This window comes from Carettochelys insculpta, chromosome 20, assembly GCF_033958435.1.
Source record: "Carettochelys insculpta isolate YL-2023 chromosome 20, ASM3395843v1, whole genome shotgun sequence".
NCBI classification, from domain to species: domain Eukaryota; kingdom Metazoa; phylum Chordata; order Testudines; family Carettochelyidae; genus Carettochelys; species Carettochelys insculpta.
In genome coordinates this window covers 21,483,891-21,496,201 of record NC_134156.1, presented here as the reverse complement: position 1 = coordinate 21,496,201, position 12,311 = coordinate 21,483,891, and the positions used below count along the sequence as shown (strand labels likewise).

General features: G+C 43.5%; 1 protein-coding gene across 1 annotated transcript in view; it reads right to left on the bottom strand.

Moving 5' to 3' along the window:
• KCNJ16 (potassium inwardly rectifying channel subfamily J member 16) overlaps window positions 1-11,494 on the bottom strand; it is a 49,299-nt gene extending 37,805 nt beyond the window's left edge. Inside the window, exon 1 of the mRNA XM_075014760.1 lies at window positions 11,364-11,494. The gene's annotated coding sequence lies outside the window, so the exon portion shown is untranslated. The remainder of the gene's footprint in view (window positions 1-11,363) is intronic.
• Window positions 11,495-12,311: the final 817 nt, after the last annotated feature.

Sequence of the window (12,311 nt, the reverse complement as noted above, 5' to 3'; positions counted from 1 at the left end):
TTTGAATGTTAGGGCTCCATTTTTCCAACGCATATCAAGTCACATTCCATTTCTATGGGTATGTCTGCATGGTGAAGTTATCCTGGAATATCTCATTCCAGACTTGTTATTCCAAAATAAACTATTCCAGAATAAGGCATCCACACAACAGGGAAGCTCCGAAACAAGCAAAACTTATTCTGCAATAGTGTGTCCACACACAACAGTGCCTATTTCAGATTAGAGCCCCAGGAAGTGCTGCTTCCAGGGTCTGTGATCCAAAATTCTATGTCTAAACAGCAGAGTTATTTTGAAATAAGCTATGGCTTATTTTGAAATAGCCCCTGTTCCCCTGTCTACACAGACCCTATTCTGAAATATTTAGCTTGAAACAGGCACTATTCCTCATACAGTGAGGTTTGCCAAATTGGAAATAAGCCATCCCTTATTCTGAAATTAATTCAAAAGAGTAGCTGCATTGTGTAGATGCTGGCAAAGTTATTTCGGAATAAGGGACGTTATTCTGAAATAACTTTGCTGTGTAGACATACCCTATGGATACGTCTACACTAAAGAGATCTTTCGAAAAAACTACTTTCGAAAGTTAGACCACACACAAAAAAGTGGCTCAAAAGAGTGATCTGCCCTTTCAAAAGTGAGCATCCGCACAGCCCCTGCTCTTTCAAAAAAGCAGAGCAGGGATCGAAAAATCAGGACCCATGAGGCCTGCTTTTTTGGGGAAAAAAAGGGCCTGCGGAGCATCTACACATGTTTTCTTTTGAACGAAGCTTTCAAAAGGGGCACTCTTCCTAAAACAGGAAAGAAAGAGTGATTTCGAAAGGAGTACCACATTCTTTCGATTTACTTTTGAAAGAACACTTTTTGTGTGCAGATGCTCCATGGGATCTTTCGAAAGAGCTCCCTTCTTTCGAAATATCATTTGAAAGAAATTCCTAGTGTAGACAAGGCTGGTATGTGCAATTTTTTGGTGACAGTAAAAGATTAGCTGAGCCTTTTATTCATCAGAGTGAGAAATATTAGAGATTGCATGTTAAGCTGTCTATCTGTGCCCACAAAAAATATTCATGAGCAACATTGATCTGGCAAAAATGGAAGCCAGCTAAGGCCCTGTTGAAAATTAAGACCTAGATATAATCCTCATTTTCTCTTAAGTTACTATTATTTAGAATATATTCATGTGTTGCCAAAAGGAATATCCTTTCTGACAGGAATGAGAAGAAACACAGTGTCTTATTTGAGAAAGAAATCCCAAATTCTGATGGAGAAGTTTATTGGAGAAGAGAAACCCAGTCCCTTAAAGGGAGTTCCTTATTTTAATTTTGCAACTTCTGTGTCTGTTTGACAGAGTATGGTATTATGGAGAACAGAGTAATATTTTTTTTAAAAAGATGTTTCTCTGAGCTTATCAAATGGGACAAAAGTTTCCCACTTATATTTAAGCCATTCTGTCTCTCACACACACATAGACACACACACAGACACACACACAAGTCTATCTTTTAAACATGTTCGATAAAAAACAGTCATGGAAAGTAACCTGAGCTCCCTAAGAATAACAGTATAATTTTGGAAATCAAGATCATGGGATTCTGGAAAACCACTATCGTGCATCTCTGGGCCAGCGTTCAGTTCTGATTACAATAGATTTAAATTTTAACCTTATTTGCAGTTTGCAGCTTGGTGTGTTATTTGCTTTATGTTTCAGAATATAAGAATAATGTGAAGCTGTTTGCTTAGCGATGGAAATTGATATGGGTTATCAAGTGAAGTCCCATAAAAACATGTGGTGCCTACTAATAAGTGCCTGCTACTTATACTCAAAATATAAATACTATCTTCTTGAACCGGTTCTATCAAGCCAGACCTGTGCGCTTGGCAAGGATCATTAGTGAAAGGCAAATATATGCTATTCAGAAGACTAGACTGCAGAATATTAATTGAGTTGGCCCTCTCTAATCTGTGTTTAATTTTCCTATTTTCCTTTGCTCCAGAGCTCTCAGAGAAGTTCCGTGCTCTGACTGGCATGAAGTGGTTTAGCAAACTTCATTCACTCTCTAACCTTGCAAGAGACCAACTCCTCTCAAGAAGACCAAAATCTTATCCAACTCCTGTGGCACAGTGAGGGTTAAATCAATTACCAATAGAGGGTAGATTTTTCAAGGTGAATGGGACTTAGTCCATTGCTCATTGAAGCCCATCTTTGCAGGAACATCCATGAGTGCCCTTTGTTCTCTCTCCTGTCATGTTCTCGGGAGAATTTATGGAATTAAGTAAACCTATCCTTGGTATCCATTGTATTAGTTAAATGTCTTATGTATTATTGTGGGCCAGGGCTATAGGTACTTCTTGAAGGGGGAGACATGACAGGCATTAAACTCGTGCTCAAAAGATCACGTTTTGCTCACTTTGACTTAATGTGGGGGGACAACAGGCCATCCTAAAGGTATGGGGAGCATTAGTCCTTCCTGTCCTCCCTTATTTGAACCTTCTGCTTTTAAAAGTACTGCATGGTTGACAGCTGCCTCACAAGGAGCCACTGTAACTGCTCACAGGTAGACTCAAACCTGGGACCTTTCTTCAGGCACCTCTACACTTGGAGCTAAAAGCCAGCTTCCTCATAGCTTAGGCTGTAGAGAAGACTTATTTCAGCTCTGTGTAAGTGGTCTAGGTGCCACGACATGGGACAGTGACCCACACCTAGGTGTGTGGGTTACACCAACCCTACCTGAATTCTTCCAGTTGTCAAAAAAACTGCTGCTTGTGATATTTCCAGGGGTGATGGAGAACATCAACCCTTTTTTGTCCAGCCAATCCTGTGAGGCATGCAGTAACACGCACACGCTCTAGAAACCACCTTGGAGGGGAAATTCAGGTCTCACGTTCTCAGACAGGGTCTGGAGTACATGGGGTGAGAAGGGACATGTGGGCGTTCCATCTCATAGGTTCACAAGCAGAAATTGTACAGGATGGTTGTTCAAGCCACACAGGACAGATTTTTGAAGCAGGTAGGCTGGCTTGCTGCTCGTATGTTTATTATCTGAACAACAGAACTGTGAAATTATGAAAGGCTATGGCAGAAAAGCCATCCAGGGGATAAACCCATCCAGGAAGTAAGTCAATGGATGCCATTATGGTGCCAGCCAAGTATTCTAATTATGCCCCCATGCACACTTCTTTAAGGGGAAAGGGGAAAGATATGGCAATTTCCTGCCATATCCCTACAAGATGCTCTCGAGTTAAGTTTGAATATTTTGGGATCAGTTGCATTAAATGAATGATTTATGTATTATTGCTGTCCTGAATTGTATGTAACCTCTCATGGGGCAGCTGAGACAGATGTGGGATCAGAAGGGTCATATGACTGTTGAACAATGTGCCAGACAACAATGGACATTGGCAACAAAAGTGTGAGGTGGCTTTCCTGGGAACAGTCTAGGGCACTGGCGGGGAAAATGTGGGCCGTGGGCTGCATCCAGCCCACCACACCACTAGATCTGGCCCACTGCCACCTTCCCACAGTCCAGTGGGAGCACTGGGCAAGCTCCCTACCTTCTGCCTTTGCCCCACACACCACTCAAATTGGCTGGCTGTGGGGGCCATGTGCTCTCTGCATGCCACAAATCCAGGGATAGGAGGGGACTCCATGCACTGCCGCTGCCTCCAGCACGATCTTGCAGTTCCCATTGGCTGGAAACTGGACAATGGGAGCTGCCTGGGCTGTGCTTGCAGTGCCGGCAGCACACAACACCCGCCTCCTCCCCTCCACAGCTGGTGGTGTGCAGTGCGTACAGCCCCTGCAGTGCGCTGCTTTGAGCTGCATGTGGGGGTGGGGCAGAGAGGGAGCTACCTCAGTAAGCAGCTCCTGGTCAGAGCCTGCACCTAGCCCTCCAGCCCCTCCCTCTCCAACCTTCTGCTCCCCTTTCTGTATCCATACCCCGTGTCATGACCCAAACCCTCCTACACCCCTGCTTCTGCACCTATAACAGCACCTCAATCCTCCTCTCCAAGTCATAACGCCTTCCCAGACCTCCGCCCACACACTTCCTCCAGATCAGATTCCTCTACTGCACCCATTTCCCTTCCTGGATTCTGCACCCCAATCCCTTGTCCCAGGTCACAACCCCCTCCTTCACTCAGACTCCCTCCCAGACCTCACTCCTGCACTCCAAGCCTTACCTCAGACTTCCTTCGGCACCCAACCTCCATCCCAGACCCCACACCTCCTCCATTAATATCATGGAAGAAAGAGCCCTTGACTACTTACCAAACCCCATCAAAAATTATTGTACCCCTTTGATCGAGAGGGAAATATTCAAATCCCCCACCTCTAGTAATGCAAAATCCAGCTTTTTGAATCTATGCACTGTCGAGTGAGCTACCATCTGCTAATCGCTTGACACATAATAGCGAGATCAAAGGCCCCAGCTGCACAGAGGAAAGTTTGAACTATTCATAGATCTTCTGATTCTGAACCGGAGATGGTTATGACCTTGTAAACACCAGGAAACCCCAGTTGCGGTTTATGAATGATTGATAATTATGAGTCCACTAGGTTGGAGTTCATTGACCCCAGTAAGCTTTTTAGCACGTATTTGGGTTCTGTTGCTGCTTTTCATGTTTTCTCTCTGCACCGCTTTTGCCTGAAGAGTAAGAACTTTTGTGGCTGAGACATTTGGATGATTAATGAAAACGGTTTGCAAAATGGTTAGGGCGTTTGTTTTCAAACCCCGCACTGCAGAGCCACAGCCCAGTGACTTCACCACAAGATTACTCTTCCCTGCTGTCTTTAGCGAAATGTGCCATCAAGAAGTGGGCCTACTGATGTGGGGAGGAAAAAGGCAAAGGGAGCAATTGCTCCAGGACCTGACAATTCAAAGGGGTCAAGTTCCCAGCCACCACCACTGTGGCTGGAGCAGTGACCAAAGCCCTGAATTCCTCTGAATTGCTACCAGAGCTCCTGCGTGCCAGTCCATATCACTCTAAGACCTGGGAGAGTATAAGAGGGCCATGCTACATTCTGGGCAGTGCTAAGGGCTGACATCTTGAGGCCCCACCCCTTCCACACAAAGCCCCACCCCTTCCAAACAAAGCCCCACCCCTTCCAAGTGTGCAGAGTTTTCCCTGCACACACACCTTGCCCTGGTGCCTGTGATGACTGTCAGCCCAGGTGGCAAGAAATGCTCATCCACCCCTTCTGTGTAATAAAACTGAACCAGCTCTGGAAAAAGCAGGACCACATATGGTCCCAGGAATAAAGCTTAAGATGAAAAAATCCTCATTGACCAGAGCAAAGCAGCACTGAGCAGATTTACCCAGATGATGCCGTATGCCAGATCCTCCAGCCGCTAACAAAACTGTATTTGAGCGTGTGCTATAAGACCTTAAGCACATTGTAGCAACTGGATAAATCCTCTTTAGGAATTTGCTGGCTTTAAAAAATGAAAATGAATATAATTCCATTTATTTTAACATGACTAGATTTCCTGTAAAAGAAACCCCAGCATTTTTGGAGCAGCAGATATTATTTTATGTTAATATTTTACCATGGTATATTGCTATTATCCAACTGAATCCAGGGCTACAGAGCACGTGAGGTGTGAGACCCTTAAGGCAGGTAAAGAAGGCGTCATTTAATTTTTTCCCCTTTTAATTAAATGAATGCCAATGAGCCAAGATGGATTAATGGTGCTAGAGAAAGCCTTCCTCCATGCTTATGGTTTATATTGCTGCTGATTAAGTGGAGTTCATGCAGCATGAAAAAGACTACACATTATGGGAGCTATTAGCCAGGGTAGGCAAGGATGGTGTTCCTAGCTTCTGACTGCCAGGAGCTGGGAATAGGTGACAGGGGAGGAATCACTTGATGATTAATTATTCTGTTTATTAATTTCCTCTGAGGTCCCTAGCACTGGCCACTGTTGGGAGACAGCATATTGGGCTAGAAGAACCTTTGGTCTCACCCAGTATGGCCAGTCTTATGTTCTTATTATCTATCCTGTGGCTCCCACTGGTGAAGCTGAGCTAAAGCCAGCACAGGGGTGGGCAAAATACAGAACATGGGCCAGATCCGGCTTGCCAAACCTTTGGATCCAGCCTGCAACCTGCCCAGATGCTGAGGCAGGCTCCCTGCCTGCTGCAGCCCCAGCCCACTCAAAGCAGCCAGATCCTGTGGCCACATACCTCCAGGCACTGCATTCCACTGGCAGGGCAGGATAGGGGAAATACCTCCTGCACTGCACCCATCCCCAACACAATCCTTGCCATTCCCATGGGCCAGAAACAGGAAGCATGTGAAGTCTCTCCTCCCCATCCTCCAGCAAGGTGTGTGCAGTGCCAAAAGGTATGTGGCCCCAGTAGCTTGCTGCTTTGAGTGGCCTGGGGCAGCGACAGGCAGGGACCTGCTGGGCTGCTGGCTGGAAGCTGCCTAGGGGACCACCTCCTAACCAGAGCCTGCCTCTGGCACCCCGCCTCCTGTTACTCCTCCGAGTCCTGGCCTCAGGTCACCATCCAAACCCTCTGCACCCATCCATCCCCTTGTCCCAGGTCACATCTTCTTCCCAGACCCTGCATCCCTCCCACAGGCCGGACTCCTCTCATGCACCCATACTCTGCATTCCAATCCTCTGTTCCAGGTCACAACCCCCTCCTTCACCCAAACTCCTTCTCAGACCCCACACCTTCTTCTGCACCTGAAACCTTTTCCCAGAGCTCTCTTCTACACCCAACCTCCATCCCAGACCCCACACCACCTCTACAGACCACTTACCAAAATCTTGGCGTTGCCCCTCATCCAAAATTATTTCCCATTCATGGGGAATGCTTTTCTAAAATTCTCTGAAGTGCACATGGCCTACAAGCACAAAGAGTGACTTGCAACCCACAGACCAAGTACAGTCCAGACAGCAGCAGGGCAAAATTTCCCTCAGTCCCCTTCTGTTTCTCCATTGCTCCAGAGAAATTACACATTTAAGGGTCAGATGGAAATTCAAATTCAGAATAACCCATCTGTGCCTGAGTGTTCTGCTGAGCCTTCCATTCAGCCAATCGTGTGCACATGCAGTGTCCTTCTGTGTGTGTGCATTTTAGTGGCTAGGCATTCCTGCTTAAAGTTCAGCACGTGCTCAGGTGCTTTGCTGAATTTCCAGGTTGTATAAAATCATCAGTAAATAAACTGAGCTCCACTAACGCATCTCAAACAGCAAGCATCGTGCACCTGTACAGATCTAAGAGATGTTTAAATAGACAGGAGGTTCCTTAGTCTGTTGCCATGACTCGCACTCTTCCAGAAAACCTGTTTTGATTGTGTAACCTCTCGGAGGATTGCAACATCTGAATTCAGCTATTTTACAACAGGTAGCATTTCATGGTCCAGATCTCTGCAACTGCCTTAACACTTATTTGGTGAACAGACTAGGACTAAGCTAAATCCATGAGACATCCAAGAGGTTCTTGAAAATTCATGTCATTATGCATTACTTTTTTCCTCCAGATTCTGATTTCTTTCTTCATGTCGGGCCACAGGTTGACTCCTTACATTTAATGCTTATGATCCAGAAGCACATTTCCACACTATTCAATGTAGAAGTCTCAGAATTCTGCCCGATGTGGCCTTGTTAGTACCACCTGTATTATTCACCATAGCAACTGTACATTATCCTCTCTCCATGATCACGACAATTCTTACTGCTAACTAAATTACAAGCACAGATCAGACCAGAGACTGGCCTGTAGTCCCATTCCCCACTCCTTAGGCTACCTTCCTTGCACTGATCAAGGTAATTTTCTGTCCAGTCCAAACTAGACCCCGGAGTTCATAGCAATTGTACTTTCTGCCCTTGCAAGCACCGAAAAACAGGTCAGTGCACTTAGAATAGCTGACGTGAGTCAGATGATATTTTCCCCCTCCCTCTCCTCACAAACTGACATTTTCAATGTTTACAGGGGCAAGATATGAGAAATAGTTCCTTAACTGTGAAGATTATGAAACGTTATGGCTCACAGAGCTTTTGTAAAGGGATTTGTTTATATTCTATAATGTGCTTGTGAAACTTTGCTCTGTTTTCAAAGAAGCTTGAAAGTACTATTTGTTGTGTATATATTTACATTACTGTAGCACTTCAGAGCTGCAATCATGTGGCAGGACTCCAGTGAGCTAGATACCATACAAACAGAGCAAGGAGACTATCTCTGCTCCCTGGTTTTGATCGCTAGGAAGGTAAGAACTTAGGGGTCAGACCGATAATCCATCTCCTCTGTGAGTGGGGACCACGCTCAGCAAGTTGTGAGTGCTGTTGTCATTCAACTAAATCATTAAACTCTCACAAGCAGTGCCCAGTAGCTTAAGAAAAGGGTAAGTCACTCCTGAGAGTGCATTGTGAGATGGGATGTCAAGGAGACGACAGAGAGGGGAGATTCCTTCCTGACTCCTCTTTGAAGGAATAAGAAACTGTCTAATAGTAAGAATTAGAGGCTGACTGCTGTTCTCAACTTGCCCTAGACTGCCTGTGTGAATGTGGTTTCAAAAAAAGGACCCTCTGTAGATGAGCCACATGCAGTCAAAGGAGGTTTTTTTGAAGTGCTGCAGCTGCTGTTATGCTAATGAGGCACTGCATATTCATTGCAGCGCCTCATTAGCATCCCCCTTTTGAAAGAGGGTGCTAGTGTAGACATAGCCATAAATTGAATTATTGGAGATACACATCTCCTAGAACTGGAAAAGACCTCAGCAGATCATCTAGTCCACTCCCCTGCCCTCTTGGCAGGACCAAGCACCCTCACTGACATCTATTTGTCCCAATTCCTAAATGGCCTCCGCAAGGATTGAGCTCACAGCTGCATATTTAGGAGGCCAATGCTCAAACCACTAAGCTATACCTCCCCCCGGTAGCCCCCCTCAAAGACTGAGCTTACCACCCTGGGTTTAGCAGATCGGTGCTCAAACCACTGAACCACCACTTCCCCATAAAGCACTGTGCAATTTGAATGGAAGAATCTGGTTCTTTCTCAATTTGTTAATGTTTGCAAACAACTTAATTGTTATATTATTATAATAAACAGTTCACCGGACCTTATCTAATATTTACGGTAGAGTCGAGACAAGTGGGTAGATGAGGTATCCATTTCTCCATGAGTTTCTTAAAATTTGCCTTCTATTAAAAAGAAACTCTAGCTCTTTGGTTATTAACAGAATTTTCTTTAACTACCTTAATTTTGCAAAGATCCCTCTACACCTTTCCCTGCTCTCTTAGCCTCACACTTGCTCTCAGCTGATCTATGTCAGGGGTGAGCAAAGTAGGGGGCAGCCTCCCTCAGGAAGGCTTTGAAATTTCATAAAGGGGGCACAGTATGATCAGCTGCTGGGTCTCAAGCTCATCCATCTCATGAAATAAGTTGAAACATTGTTACTGGTTTTATGTAGGTGTATTCACATTTTAATACCGGTTAATAGTTTTTACATTCTACAGATTTATTTTCTTACACATTCCAAAAGTTTTTTTTTCTTCATATAAACATAACTGAAATTTCCATCTGTTTGGATTCTATTAGAGCAATTGGGGGCCCCTCTTAATTGGAGGGATGAAAAATGGGCCTGACGTAAAGAGTTCCCTTACCCCAATCTATACCATACACACAAGCAATGCAAAAAGAACACTTGTACTGCCCCAACATACAAGCATTTTAGCCCTTTGTGTACCACGCAGAGGAATCAACAGCTGGCTTTCCTCACAAAGAACCACTCTCACCACACCTACAACTCCACAGAAGGGAACAAAACACAAAAAGGACACAGTCATCTGGAGGAAGTAGAACAATTAGGCTAGCTTGAGCTTTTCAGAGGGGCTGATGAAAACCTGAAACCTTAACACAACAGAAGTAATAAGGTCATCTCTTTGAATGAGGAGATCTATTAAGACAGTAGTGAGAGAAGCAGGGAAAGGAAAATACAGGGTATCATTTTTGGTGGACAAGACAATAGGGGCGGGAAAAAAAATCTGTGCAAACGTGTGTGAGGTGTATACATGTACGTGTAGATGATTTTCCACAGATAATATGGCAGAAGAGATCATTGTAATCATGTAATTTGACATTTAAAGAGTTCATTGTTACTATTCACTTCAAACAATATGATATAAATTGAATTCACATAAAAACACCTTGGTCTTTCCAGGGACCTGCTGTAAAAAAAAAAATAAGCAGCCAAAGGACGTTCAGGCTACATCTCCACTACACAGTTATTTTGCAATGACAGCCATTAGTTTGAAGTAACTTTGCAAGCATCTACACTGTGCACTATTTTGAAATAGCAAATCCATTATTTCTAAATTGGTAAACCTCCTTGCAGGAGGAAAAACACCTCTTTCAAAACAGATATTTTGAAACAAGCCATAATGGTATCCAATGGCACTGTTTCAATATTGCGCCATGTGTCGGAAAATGCTATTTGGAAATAGCTGGGTGCTATTTTGAAATGCATTTTGTGTGTACCTGTGTTATTTCAAAAGAAGATATTTCAGAAAGAGCTGTTTCGATATATCTTATTTCGAAATAACTCCATAATATAGACAGCCTCTATGAGATGCTGCCACAAATAAGGCTGGCTGGAAGTGATTTTCCCCTCCTGTGAGAATTATTGACATTTCAAAATTGCTCCCAGTCCAAATTGGAATTAAAAGTTAAAACCATGAAAATGTTCAGGAACCAAAAGCCAGTGGGGAGGGGGCAGGAAATAGTTCAGAAGAATCAGTATATTTCATTTCATTAATTTTGAAATGCTTCCTTCCAATTTCAAAGCTTTTCTTTTAAAACTTTTCTGTTGTAAAGCTACTAAAATTCTGAAAGAATAAATCATTTCAACTGAAAAAAAAATCAAAACTCTCTGATTCAAAAATGTCAGGCCAGATGTTTGGACTGTAGTAAAACTTTTCAAACCATTTTTTTTTTAAATTCCAGGGTTTTATGATTAGTTTTGGTTTCAACATATCAGTATTTTCAGAAAAAAAAATTCAAAATTCCCTGTTTTAACCACACAATCTCAAGGACAACAATTCACAACTCCGGGCAGCATTTCTTGCTGTCTCTGTTGCTTCACAAATGAGATATTTCAGACAACACTGTGGCATGACTTAAAATTACCCGAGCCAACTTACCCAAAAGGTAGAAAATATGATCAGAGCAACATAAAATTGTCCTTCATTCTGAAACTTTTAACATTACTAGGCTGTGCTTTTGTGCTTCTACCTTAAACAATAATGAGATTGTTTTCTACATGCCGGGCTGCACTGCTAGGAAAAGCCAACGGGCAAACTTGAGGCATCTCTACAGTTTGCAGGTATGATAGCAATATAAAACATAAACCTCCTTACCTTTGTTCATTCTTCCATAAGCAAGTTATATCAAGTGCTCTGTTGGTATCCGCGTGCCTGCAGTTGTGCAACTATGAAGAAGCTGGGTTAATAAAGAAAGGCAAAAGCTGCACACTCCAAAGATTCAAGTTAAACATTTACCCCAATTTGCTCCTACACTCTAACCCCAAGGATCTACTTAGCTAGCTGCTGGCATCTTGAAAAACAGGTGACAGCCACTCAGCAACATGCTTATTTATTTCCTCATCTGCTCTTCAAACATGGGCTACAGAATTGTTAAGGTTGTTGAATCTAAGAAATACCATTCATTATAGAAGTGATATTGCAAATGTTTACAGGCAGGGTTGGTTGGCAAATGCTTCTGGAACTATTATTATTGGACTAAGGCACTTAAAGTTTGTATGTTGTCTTTTTTCAGGATCTTTTGTTCCCAGGGTAAGGTAGAATTTCAGTGGGTGTTAGCCTTCTTTCAGATGGGCAGATGAAATATTATATGGTGTTACATATGGACCAGTACAAGTTGGGGTGTGCAAAATGTTTCAAGAGAGTCTCAAAAAGGCACCCTTTCACTCCCTTCTCTCTCCAGAGAGGGAGAGAATCTTCTGTTCACTCTGGAAACTTTTCTCAACCTTTAGGCTATGTCTAAATTGCAGGCTTCTGTTGACAAAACTTCTGTCGACTGAAAGTTTTGTCAACAGAGCATGCATCCAGACTGATCTGCCGGGAGCATCCTGTCAACATCTCTGTACACCTCATTCCACAAGGAAGAAGGGATGTCTCTACCGAAAGGGGTTTTCTGACATTTGACCCTGTGTGGATGGGCCAAATGCTAGGAAAGCCTCTCCTGATAATTCCCTACCAACAGTTTCCCTGTCTAGGCATAGTCTTAATGATGTTCACTGAGGGTACGTCTACACTACAGAGTTATTCCAGAATAATTTATTCTGG